Source organism: Trachemys scripta, chromosome 7 (genome assembly GCF_013100865.1).
Source record: "Trachemys scripta elegans isolate TJP31775 chromosome 7, CAS_Tse_1.0, whole genome shotgun sequence".
NCBI lineage: Eukaryota > Metazoa > Chordata > Testudines > Emydidae > Trachemys > Trachemys scripta.
In genome coordinates this window covers 91,300,962-91,313,529 of record NC_048304.1, presented here as the reverse complement: position 1 = coordinate 91,313,529, position 12,568 = coordinate 91,300,962, and the positions used below count along the sequence as shown (strand labels likewise).

The following is a 12,568-nucleotide window of genomic DNA, read 5'->3' as shown; positions in this document are numbered from 1 at the left end:
TACTAGTCTCAGTGAAAAATTCTTGCACAGCCACTCCCTCTTTCCTCCCCATATCACGTAATAGGGTCCTCTTCACTGCTACAAGTTGCAGTGTCTGCCTACTTTGTTTTCTTCCTTCCAGTAGGCCTTGCCAGGTGTCTCTTCCTGGCATAGGGTAGAAGAGGGTGCTGCCATCACTGTTCTTTGTCAGCTGTAAGGGGTCTCTGCTTCTTAGCCCTGGTCTACACTACAAGTTTAGGTTGAATTTAGCAGAGTTAGATTGATTTAACCCTGCACCCGTCCACACGACGAAGCCATTTTTGTCGACTTAAAGGGCTCTTAAAATCAATTTCTGTACTCCTCCCCGACGAGGGGATTAGCGCTGAAATCGACCCTGCTGGGTCGACTTTGGGGTAATGTGGATGCAATTCGATGGCCTCTGGGAGCTATCCAAGAGTGCTCCATTGTGACCACTCTGGACAGCACTCTCAACTCAGATGCACTGGCCAGGTAGACAGCAAAAGCCCCGTGAACTTTTTAATTTCATGTCCTGTTTGGCCAGCGTAGTGAGCTGATCAGCACAGGTGACCATGCAGAGCTCATCAGCACTGGTGACCATGGAGTCCCAGAATCGCAAAAGAGCTCCAGCATGGACCAAATGGGAGGTACTGCTGTATGGGGAGATAAATCCGTGCTATCTGAACTCCGTTTCAAAAGATGAAATGCCGGAATATTTGAAAAAATCTCCAAGGGCATGAAGGACAGAGGTTATAACAGGGACCCGCAGCAGTGCTGCGTGAAGCCTACCAAAGAGGCAAATGGCTGCTCCGGGTCAGAGCTCCAAACATGGCGCTTCTATGATGCCACTCTAGGGGTGTCCCTACAACTACCCCACCCCTGTGCTTCCCTCCTCCCCCACCCCTCCCAGGCTACCTTGGCAGTTATCCCCCCATTTGTGTGACGAATTAATAAAGAATGCATGAATTTGAAACAACAATGACTTTATTGCCTCTGCAAGCGGAGATCAAAGGGGGGAGGGGAGGGAGGTTGGCTTACAGGGAAGTAGAGTGAACCAAGGGGGCGGGTTTTCATCAAGGAGAAACAAACAGAACTTTCACACTGTAGCCTGGCCAGTCATGAAACTGGTTTTCAAAGCTTCTCTGATGCACAGCGCGCCCTGCTGTGCTCTTCAAACCGCCCTGGTGTCTGGCTGTGTGTAATCTGTGGCCAGGTGATTTGCCTCAACCTCCCACCTTACGTCTCCCCCTTACACTCACAGATATTGTGGAGCACACAGCAAGCATTAATAACGATGGGAATATTGGTTTTGCTGAGGTCTAACCGAGTCAGTAAACTGCGCCAGTGAGCTTTTAAACATCCAAAGGCACATTCTACCACCATTCTGCAGTTGCTCAGCCTGTAGTTGAACTGCTCCTTACTACTGTCCAGGCTTCACGAGCCATGGGAGCAAGGGGTAGGCTGGGGTAGGTGTGACCGCGAGTTAGTGCCGACTGGGAGAGCAGCCTGAGGCAGAAGCCTCCAGCTGGCATGATATTCTAGGCAGGACTGAATCACCATTGGACGAAACTTAAAGAAGAGAATGACCTGGAGTCATTCCCATTTTTGTCCAGGTGCCCCCGACCGACCTCATCGAGGCCAGCCAGGAGCACCCACGGGCCGCCGCCGACGGCTAGCAGTCATATTGTACTGTCTGCCGTCTGCCAGGCAAGGCAAGGGGATGCTTCTGTGTAGCACTGCAGTACCGTGTCTGCCAGCAGCACCCAGGAGACATACTGTGACAGTGAGCTGAGCGGGCTCCATGCTTGCCATGGTATGTCGTCTGCACGGGTAACCCAGGAAAAAAGGCGATAAATGATTTTTTGCTGTAACTTTCACGGAGGGAGGGAGGTGGGGCCTGACGGCCTGTACCCAGAACCACTCGTGACAATGTTTTTGCCCCATCAGGCATTGGGAGCTCAATCCAGAATTCCAGTGGGCGGCGGAGACTGCGGGAGCTGTGGGATAGCTACCATAGTGCAACATTCCGAAAGTCGACCCTAGCCTCGGTACTGTGAACGCACACCGCTGACTTAATGTGCTTAGTGGGGAGACACAGAATCGACTGTAATAAATTGATTTCTAAAAAAACGACTTCTATTAAATCGACCTAATTTCGTAGTGTAGACATACCCTTAGTTCCACCCTTAGACACAGAGCTGGAGCATGATGGAGAGAAGTTGTGAGGCAGACACACCTCCTGTGCATCTTTTGGTGAGAGGAATCTAGCCTTGCGAACTGCTTCCTTCCTGCCTGTGTATAAAAGCAAACTATAAGTGGGAGGTAAGCTAACACATCAAAAACAGTTGAACTGTACAGATTGTCCAAGGGAATCTGGTTCAAAAAGGTGGAGTAAAAATAAAAAACCAAATTCTGTCCCTAAGGTAATACATAACTATTAAACAGATTTCAATGGGGAATATATACACACATCTTCAAGCAGAATATTTGGTTCAAAAAGCTTAATTCTTTTTTTATCTTTCACCTTTTGAGTCTGACATTCAAGTTGTTTCTTTAGGCTTCCTGAAAGTTGTTTCATTCACAGTAAGATATTACTATTATTAAATCTTTAAAAGGATCACTTTCTTTTCCTGTTGGGTGGTGTACTCCAGTGGTGGGCAATCTGCGGAACATCTTGGTAATCCGCTGGCGAGCTGCCGGACAGTTTGTTTACATTTGCATGGCTGCCCGCAGCTCCCAGTGGCCGTGGTTCTGGCCAATGGGAGCTGTGGGAAGTGGCGCAGGGCTCTCAGTTACAAACCAAGGGCCTCAGACTTAGGAACATGTTGAATGATTTCATTGTCTTAGAGGGACAAGGTGGCTGAGGTAATATCTTTTATTGGACCCAACTTCTACTTCTGCAGGAATTCTGTGCTACTGCACCTGTGCAGAGTTCATGTCCCCCCCCCGCAAATTTCTTTGCTTCCCTGCAGGAAAAATGACTTCTGATAGGAAAGCAAAGGAAAGCCACGAGAAGGGGTCACACGCCCCTCTGCTGTAGCATGGGTGCGTTGTTTTGGGCACCCGGAGCAGCTGGTGGAGAGAGAAATCACTGTGGGGCAGGGGCGGGACTATGGACACCCCAGCTGCTGGCTTCTACCCTGTGCTGGGTTCATCTTCTAGTCCTGGCTGGGTTGGGGAGCGGGGAGGACAGACTTCTTCCCCTGCAAAGAGCGGCCTGGGCCGGGTCAGACCCACCCCAAGAAATCGTCCCCGGCTGCAGGAAACTCCAGCACCCCTTTCCCCCGCTTCTTGCCCTCATTGCTTCTCAGCCACAGGGGAGGGGTCACTGTACGGGGCGCTGATCCCCTCTCCACCCAACCCCCTTGCATCCAGACTCCCATATTCAACCCATTCCCCCCTCCCCCGGCATCCGAACCCAAACCCCACCCCACCGAGCCTTACACCCTGTACCCATACCCCCTCGCTGAGCCACTTCCTTTGCATCTGGACCCTCACCAAGCCTCTCCCACTGAGTCTCCTGCACTCAAACCCCCACCCCGATGAGCCCTAGCCCTTCTGCACCTGGACCACCCCAACAAGCCCTCTCCCCCCGCATCTGGACCCCCCACCCGACTCAGCACTAACCAGCTGCACCTGGACCCCCACCCTACAAACCCTCACTCCCCCAGCACCTGGACCACCCTGCTGAGCCCCCCACACCCAGACCCTCCCTGCTGAGCTCCAACCACCTTCACCTGGACCCCCCTACACTCGGAACCCCCAAATGAGCTCCCATGCATCCAGATTTGGCCCTTCACCCAGACACCCTACCGAGCTGCTCGCACCCAGATTGCTCCACACAGAACCCTCTCAACCCACACTTGGATCCCCCCACACTAAGTCCCTCCACACTTGGATCCTGCTGGACTGAGCCTGCCTGCCCATACCTGGTGTTCCTGGCGTGGAGGGGCAGCACCCCAGGATGTTTCTGGGGGCAGACCCAGCTCTTGACCTGTGTCAGAGTCGGGTGCAGTCTCATTGCCAAGTCCATGTGCCAGAGGGGAGCTGCAGGGCAGTCTTCCACCCCCATGAAGCCAATGCCCTGTGCTCGTCATGCTGGAGTCTGCAGAATTTTAAAATATTGTGTTTAGAATTTTTATCTTATTGGCACAGAATTTTTAATTTTTTGGGCACAGAATTCTCCCAGGAGCAAACTTCTGTTGGTAAAAGAGAAAAGTTTTTGAACAGCACTGATGTTGTTCTTTAGCTTTTCAAATGTTATCTTTTCTTCACTTAGTCGGCATAGATAGCTTGTGTATGTGTTCTGTTATAGAAAGCAAGTTGTTTTGGTCTGTATTTTACATGATTATGTAATTCAGCTCATTATAAAGACTAAACAATGTGCTTTACTAGCAGAAGGAAAGCAAGGTGATTGTGCTCTGTCTTTGTGAGTCTAAAGTTCAAAAGTGCAGGTGGACTGCTTAGTCTTAGTGACTGAACAGATAGCAGTGTGCCATTTGAGCAAGTGAGTGGTTCTGTTTTCCCAGTGCCGTATAAGCAATACATAAGATTCTCTCAAGATTATGCGTGTCCAGAGTCTGAAGTTTGGGTCAGCTGAGTATAATGAGATTTACTGTAAAAGACTCTGACTTTAAAAATGAAGTATGTTGTATTATATGTTGTTCTAAAGGCATTTGTTTGTGGTTTTACTAAACTTTTTCCCTCCATTTCATAATTGTAGTGGGAGTTGAGAGGTAGGGGATTGAAAATTGGATTGTTTAATTTCTGAAAATAATTAGCAGTTGAGTGATAAAGAATAGTCACAGGTGAGATGAGGTGGCCATCAGCTGATTGAATTACATTTAGTCTAGGGTTTGTGGCAGAGCAGGAGTGTGAGACCTGATGTAATTGAGAGCTCTGAAACTGAGGTTTTTTTTTTTTTTACCCAGAATAGTTGAGGATTGTTTTGGAACCTCTTCTACATAGATTTTATGCACACTTTCTGTTTTTAAAAAATTAAAACAAAAATATGCTTTAATAAATCCCCCTTTCTCTAATAAAATAGGCACCTTTTTGTATATGTGTTACTCTAGATGTCATCTTTCCAGTTAAATAAACAATCTAAAATTACTGTTAGGAAACCTACTGGCAGTCACCAATAACCATCTCCAACAGTACTTCTCTCCCCCTTTCAAGTCCTCCAACTCCAAATGCCTGAATAAATAGAAAAATCTTGCATCATGTCTTGAATGTTCAAATCTGGGTTACTTCAATGAGGAGTAAGTTCCAAATCTGAAGGCACCTAATGAAAAAAGCGGTACCAGCATCTCCCCTCTTATTTTTAAGTGAAGGGGCTCTTGCTCATTGCTTAAGCTGATCTTGGGTGTGCAGCTTTGCATGGGGAGAGGCAGTTTCTCAAGTTGGCAGGTACTAAAAATGTTAGGGATTTATAGGTCAAAACAAACATCTTAAATTCTGCCTGGAAACCAATAGACAGTATTGATATTGTGAAAGCAGGATTCCTTTGTTAGTTACACTGGTTAGTTGAGTAGTTTCTTGCTGGATACTTTGGTGTGAAGTACATATGTGCTTGGGGAACATAAATAAAATCTCGTGCAAGTGAAAATCATTCAGAAAATTACTTACCCAATTGTATGTTATATAATTATTTAAGTCTGCTACAGTTCTTTGTTCTGTCACTTGTTACAGCATACAGTAAGGTAGGCATCCTTAAATGTTAGTTCTTGTGTGTGTTTGGGCATCTATGTTTGTACAGCCAATTTTGGGCTTTCTGTATTATCATATTAATAGTTACCTATTAACATGGAAGAAAATGTGCACTGTTCAGCTGATATCTCTCTAGAGGGTTGAGGTCCATGAAGTTAACAGATATGTAGAAGTATTACAGAGGTCAACCTTGCAAAAAGTGAAATAAGAGGAAAGCTGCAGCAACATATTATAAATGCTGTATTATGGGAATGATTATTAACCACCCCACCCCGATCTGTCTATATGTTAGCTTTCAAACTACGATATGCTGTTATCCACAATAGAGCAAAGTAAGTAGGTATGCTGCAAGACATGGCTGACACAAACAGGAATTAAGAAATTTTTTAAAATCGCTGTATTTTTTGCAAGGATATTGCTTGCCTTTCTAAAATTATATTCCTGTATTTAAGCACCATACCAAAGCGGATGACAAACTACTGGAGATACCAAACAAAACAGTTAAAATCTAATCTCTTTTGCCATTGTTAGCCAAATGGGCTAACAATGGCACCCCAGATGGGACATGAACCCACAATCCCTGGCTTAGGATGCCAGTGCCTTATCCATTAGGCGACTGGGGCTCAAATACTGGGGTAATAGAAAGAACAAGGGTCTTATATATCCAACATAACATATCCCAGACCAATTTGGAGGCAATCTTCGGTAGGCATAGGACCCGCAGATCCAATACCATGATAGAGTCCTCATTTTATTTGGACTGTATGAAAGAGCACATCTATGCTTAGGGAAGTGGAACATTAAGCTTAAATCAACTTAATAGGTAAATAAGTATAGCAAAGTTCAAACACCCATATCTGCTGTACAGTGCAAACCTCATGTAATCATTAAAATAGAGAAAAGATGGGGGGAGAGGGAGAGAAATCCAACTGCCTTTCCCACCAAGGGGAAAGAAGGGTATCACACTTATTCATTAATTATTTAAAAACATATTAAAAGTATTCCCTTAATAACAGACACAATTGAGGTTGTGAAATGCAAAAAATAGGGAAGTGGGGAATAACGAATGAGGCCAACTTAAAAAAACACCCCTTAATATTTAAGTCAGAAGAATGATTAGAGAAGTGGGGAGAGAGTTTCAATCTTTAGGGCTCATTGCAGGAAAGGCAAGTTAATTAGGGACGTGATGCTTAGATTCCTAAAACGCAGGGTGGTATCAGAGTGCAGATATGTGTCAACTAGCTAGTCTCTAATAAAGGTAAGGCTTACACAATTTGGGCTTTAACAACTATTTATGCCAACTTAGAATCAACTTGTTGCTTTAGAGGCAGTGTGAATGTAATATGATTGCTCAAAGCAGCTGTTGTATGCTGAACAAGCTGCCAATGACAGAGAAGGGATTCAACTGCAATAATCAAGCCTCCTGATCATGAGGGCATGTTTTGCTAATTCATTACAGGTTAAATAACTCTGCATATGCAACTGAAGAGACTTTCAAGCTGTGTCTGACATGGTTTATCATTGATGGGATGGTCAAGGTTAAGCCAACATTCTGATTTTTCTTCATTACATCTGAATGAGTCCCCTTGAGTATGTCATTGGGGTCCAAGTGCAGCTGTAGTTAAATAGCTGCTTTTTCTCCATCACCCCAGCAGAACAGGAAAGTGGATTCTGAAATGTAAATTATTAAATTGCTGGGCTTTGTAGACATCGGTATTAAATTGGCTAAAAACACACTGTACTTAGTGTGTATATGTGTGTGTGTGTGTGTGTGTATATATATATATATATATATATATATATAATTTCTGAAGTCCTTTACATGGAAGAAAGAAATTGAAGGGAGACTCAATTATTTTTTTTTTAAATTGATTAATTTAAAAAAAAAAATCCAGTTTCTGTCAGAGTACCTTTTAAATAATATGCTCTGAAAGTATTTGTAAGCAGTTATTTCAAAGTATGTAAGGGTTTTTTTGCTTCTTGGTTTATGTTTACAAAGTCTATTAGCAGTGGAGGAACTGTTTACCTATGCAGAGGAAACATTGAAACTGTACACAAAGTGTTGGAGGGTATGTCTACACTGCAGTTAGACACCCGTTGCTGACCTGTGCCAGCTGACTCGGCTTGTGGGGCTCGGGCTGTTGAATTGCAGTGAAGATATTCAGGCTCGGACTGCAGCCCAAGCCCTGGGACCTTCCCATTTCTCAGGGTCCTAGAGCTTGGGCTGCAGCCCAAGTCTGAATGTCAACATTGCAATTAAATAGTCCCTTAACCCAAGCGAGCCCCATGAGCCCAAGTGAACCATGGGTCAGCCATGGGTTTTTAATTGCAGTTTAGGCATACCTAGAGAGACAAGGTGGATGAGGTAATATCATTTATTGGACCAACTTTAATTGGTGAGGGAGACAAGCTTTAGAGCTTACCCAGAGCTCTTCAGGTTTGACAAAGTATTGTCAAATATGCAGAACAAAAAAAGATGGGAGAAAAAGAGAGAAATCTTTTTGCTAATTTCTGAGTTATAGTAATCTTAGGTCAAGTGTAGAAGGTACAAACCTTTCAGACAAAGGTGAGGTTTTTTTTTTTCAAATAGATAGTGATTATACAAAGATAAAAGGAAGATAATGAGGATGTCCCAAAAGTTAATGTTACAAACTAACTTTACACGAGCGTCAAGTTAAAATGTTGCATAGGTTTCAGGTTCAGAAATTTATAACAAAACAAAGTCTTTCTTAGTATTGCAATCATTCCTCTCTCCCCTCTGCTGTAAGTCTCTGACTCATAGCTCCTCCCCAGAGTTCCCTCAAGTTCTTTCATGAATGTCTTAGGTCAGTGATGCCCAACCATATTACAGGAGGGCCACATAAGCCTAAGCACAACCTTGTGTGGGTCAAACAGTTTCTACACATTTTAATAAGATTTAAAGTCACCTGTACTGATTTATGTTTTAAGTTGACCTTGTTTCATAAGTGTGTACGCTTGTGTAAACTAAAGTGATGTAAACATGATGACAAAATGCTAATGAATTGGCTGTTAGTATATTGTGTTGAAGCAGGACACAAGGCTTATGAAATGGTCTGGTGGGCCATAGGTTGAGCACCTCTGTTTTATTTCATTTTCTTCTCAGCTTTCAAGCCCTATAGATTCCCAGCTTCTCAAGCACTTCCAAGTCACAGTACTTCAGACTGGAGATTTTTATTTACCTGATCAAACTATCTTATCCTTCTCTCCTCTCCCCTTCACAGCTTGTGACTCTGAGGAAGAGCAACATGTAAAACTGATATCATTGTGGCAGCATAAATTCTGCTAGTGTGAGTACAGAAGCTAAAAGTGAGCTTTAAAGTATTGCCAGTATAGCTTAAATGTGAAATTTCACTATTTAATTTGTGATCAAACTTCAGGGAGAGAATTTGGGATGGAAATTGGTAGGTATGAGTCTCTTGCTCTCCTTTATTCCATTCCTATCCCTCTTTCTTTGCCCTTTTCCCATTGAAATATTTGTTATAACTAGGGCTATCAATTAATTGCAGTTAATGCCTGCGATTAACTGAAAACAAAATTAACGCGTTAATTTTTTAAACTGCGTTAATAGCATACATCTGGTCGGAGGAAGGCATGGGCTGCGGAGGGACCGGACAGTGTCCGGTCAGATGCAGTAACCCAATTTGCCTCTGGAGGGTGGGAAGAGAAGAAGGAGAGGAGAGAAGAGAGGAGGAAGTAGCTCCCAACCCGGCACTGGTGGAGAGGTAGGGGTCTTGAACCCACCATTGCCTCCAGTCAGCCCCTCACTCTGGGGACCGACCCCTCCCCCATGCCATGCCCCAAGACTCCTCTAAAGGAGGAACTAGAAGTAGGACTGAGTGGATTTGTAGGTTCTAAAATATTACATTGTTTTATTTTTGAGTGCACATTTAAAAAAAAAATCTACTTTTGTAAGTTCAGCTTTCATGATAAACACCTTGCACTACAATATTTGTATGAGGTGAATTGAAATACTATTTCTTTTGTTTCTCTTTTATAGTGCAAATATTTGTAATAAAATGTTTAAGAAGCATGGTACTCTTTATATTCTGTGTTGTAATCGAAATCAATATATTTGAAAATGTAGAAAATATCCAAAATATTTAAATAAAAGGTATTCTATTATTGTTTAGCAGTGTGATTAAAACTGCAATTAATTGTGATTAATTTTTTTAATCGCTTGACAGTCCTAATTATAATTTTATATATCTCATATATACACATTATTCATAAGCAAGGGGAGACCAAATGACTTGACAAACTAAATAGAAACTTTGACCAGCAGCACTTCCACTGTGAGGCATAACTTTGTTTCAGTAACTGGAAATTGTGCTTTCCTCTTTTAGCAAGGTCATATTGTGAAAAATTACTTGCACAGCTCTAGAAATAGAGCTAACTGGAAACTTCTGTATCCACAAAACCTGACCTTGAATGTATTTGTTCTTTTTTTGCTAGGATCTACACTCATCCGTGCTCAGAACAGTAACTAGTTTATACTGGTGTGTAGTTTTTTTTCATGCAAGGCTTCTATATTTATGGTTAGGGGAGGAGAGGTTGCTATAACTTTTCTGAGGATGTTATATATAATCTTTATTTAGTGTGGTCCTTAGAGGTTACAAATGAAACTGAGCAGAATAGATATTATGGAAGTAAATATGGTGTAGAAAACAGTTAGTGAAGGACTAGATTAAGGGAGTGGTATTACACTGTAATACAGTACCCCTTTTAAATTACTAGCTTGAGACAAGACCAGTTTGGTGATGATAAAGTAGTTAATATACAATGGCTTTTGGTCTGTGTGAACTGAGCTGGGGATCTCTGTCAAACTAGACTGCATTCATGTCACAGCTACTCTTTGAATTCTCAGCAGAAGGAACTGAGTGGACATGGAGATTAAGCTACTCTTCAATTTCCTGAGGTGGAGTATCTAGCTCAAGGTTGGGAATGGTGTAGGGAAATATGTCCTGCTATTCATGCTATACTGATTTTCAGAGAGGACTACAGTCTGTACGGTTGTCAGTTTGGCACACTTTGAGGCCTAAACTCACTAAAATATAAATAAATTTCATAGATGTGATTAATTTTCTGTTTCAGTTTTGTACATTATGTACTGACCTATTTGAAAACCATTTTTTGATATATGAAGGAGGCGAGATTGCTTTTCAGGTGTGGGCTATGTGATTTTATTTCAGGAGTGTTTGCAGAGGGTGGAGATGGAATGTGGCCTTTTAAAATAGACCAAACCTGCCTGGAGTTCAGAAGACTTTAATTGTGTTCACTCTCTTTTTTTATTGCACACTGAAGCCCACAACTTAAAATACAACATTAGGGTTTTCACTGGAAATGCTTCAGGAAACACTGCAGGTATTTTGATATGTTGGTTTTCTGCAATCTCTGTGTTATGTTGGATTGCCTATTCTGTTTTGTGTTACCTTTTTTTCCCTTATGTAAAGAAAAATGGAAAGCTAAGCTGTAGTTTTTAGTGTCGTGATGGATTTTTGATTGAAATGCTAAGCAATGGAATATATTTCCTTTTTTGTATGCTGTATAAAGCAATTAATCTTTTTAAAGAAAAAGTGAAACTGTAAGTATTGTATTGGCAGTCTGATTCAGAACCTGCCTTTTCATAGGAAAGGTGTACATGACTGTTTGTCAGTGTCAGAAGTAAAGTGATGTTTAAAAAGTTTTTAAACTGTGGGATTCAAATCCTTGAGAGCCTTGGTTTTTTTCTGTTAAATATACTTCAGCTACATGGTACAAGTACTGTAAGTAGCTTTAGGTTCTTGTATAGTTTGAGTCAAGGGTATTTCTCTCTGGAATTAGTTTGCTTTTCTCCTAGGAAGGCTAAGCACTTCTTAAAGAATCTGTTTCATAGTAAAGAGTCCTTCAACTACTTTTTGTAACATGCACCCAAAAAAAAAAAAAAAAAAAAGGCTTCTGTTGCAGTGTCTGTTTGCTTATTTAGTCTCCTTAACTGCCCCAAGTCTACTCCAGTTGAAATCAGAAGTAGAAAAGTAGGCAAATTTTAGAGACAGCACAAAGTAAAGCTTCGTTGTTTATATCTGAATGTTCTACAGAGAAATAGCTTGTATCGTATCTTAGCAAACTTTTATAGTAGTGAAAGAAATATGGTGAGGTGTTCCATTGTTCCAGTGCTGGCCATTCAGTGAAAATTTTCTGGCATTTTTCTTTAATTTCAAAAGTGTATTATTTAGTAGTATTTTGCTGCAAATATATATGATAGAGCTACTGCAGTAGCAGAAAATTATTTCCACATCACTACTTTAGAAGAGGACAAGCTTTTGTCCCCTTGTTTATTTTGCAGATATGTTTTAAAAATGATAGTGTTGGGGATGGAGGGTAGTGGCTAATTTGACTGCTCATGGAAGAGTGTGACTGGTGGGTCTAGCTGTGGTTGGGCATTGCTTAAATTCATTGGCAGAGTTGCAGGAAATTAAGCCCCAAGAAGGACTGTAGACATAAAAAGAGCATTTCTCCTTTGCATCTTACCAAACTGAAGTGAAGAATATCTGAATAACTGAGGGGCCACTCAATCCTACAGAAAAATGTGTTTAATTATCATACTGCAGGAGCAGCATATTCAGAGGAGAGACTCGAGAGTGTTGGTTTTGTATAAATGGGTGCCCTGGTATTTGGTAAGAAAGTGCCCCCATGTTGCTTCCCTCACTCCTCCTCATTCCTGGTTTCTCTGTTTCGTGCCTCTGCAATTTCACTTGAATCAGGGTAAATACATTGATCAGGGTTTAAGGGATTGTGCTCTGTGCAAACTACAAACTATAGTCGGTGGTAGAATGGGTCAGAGAAGGAGACACTTCACTAAACG

At 42.2% G+C, this 12,568-nt stretch overlaps 1 protein-coding gene across 3 annotated transcripts in view; it reads left to right on the top strand.

Annotated features, from left to right (window-relative positions):
* Window positions 1-12,568, top strand: part of SGMS1 (sphingomyelin synthase 1) — a 198,079-nt gene that overhangs the window by 25,091 nt on the left and 160,420 nt on the right. Inside the window, exon 2 of one of the 3 annotated variants that reach the window (XM_034776040.1) lies at window positions 8,949-9,014. The exons of the other annotated variants lie outside the window; for them this stretch is intronic. The gene's annotated coding sequence lies outside the window, so the exon portion shown is untranslated. The remainder of the gene's footprint in view (window positions 1-8,948; window positions 9,015-12,568) is intronic. 3 annotated transcript variants of the gene reach the window in all.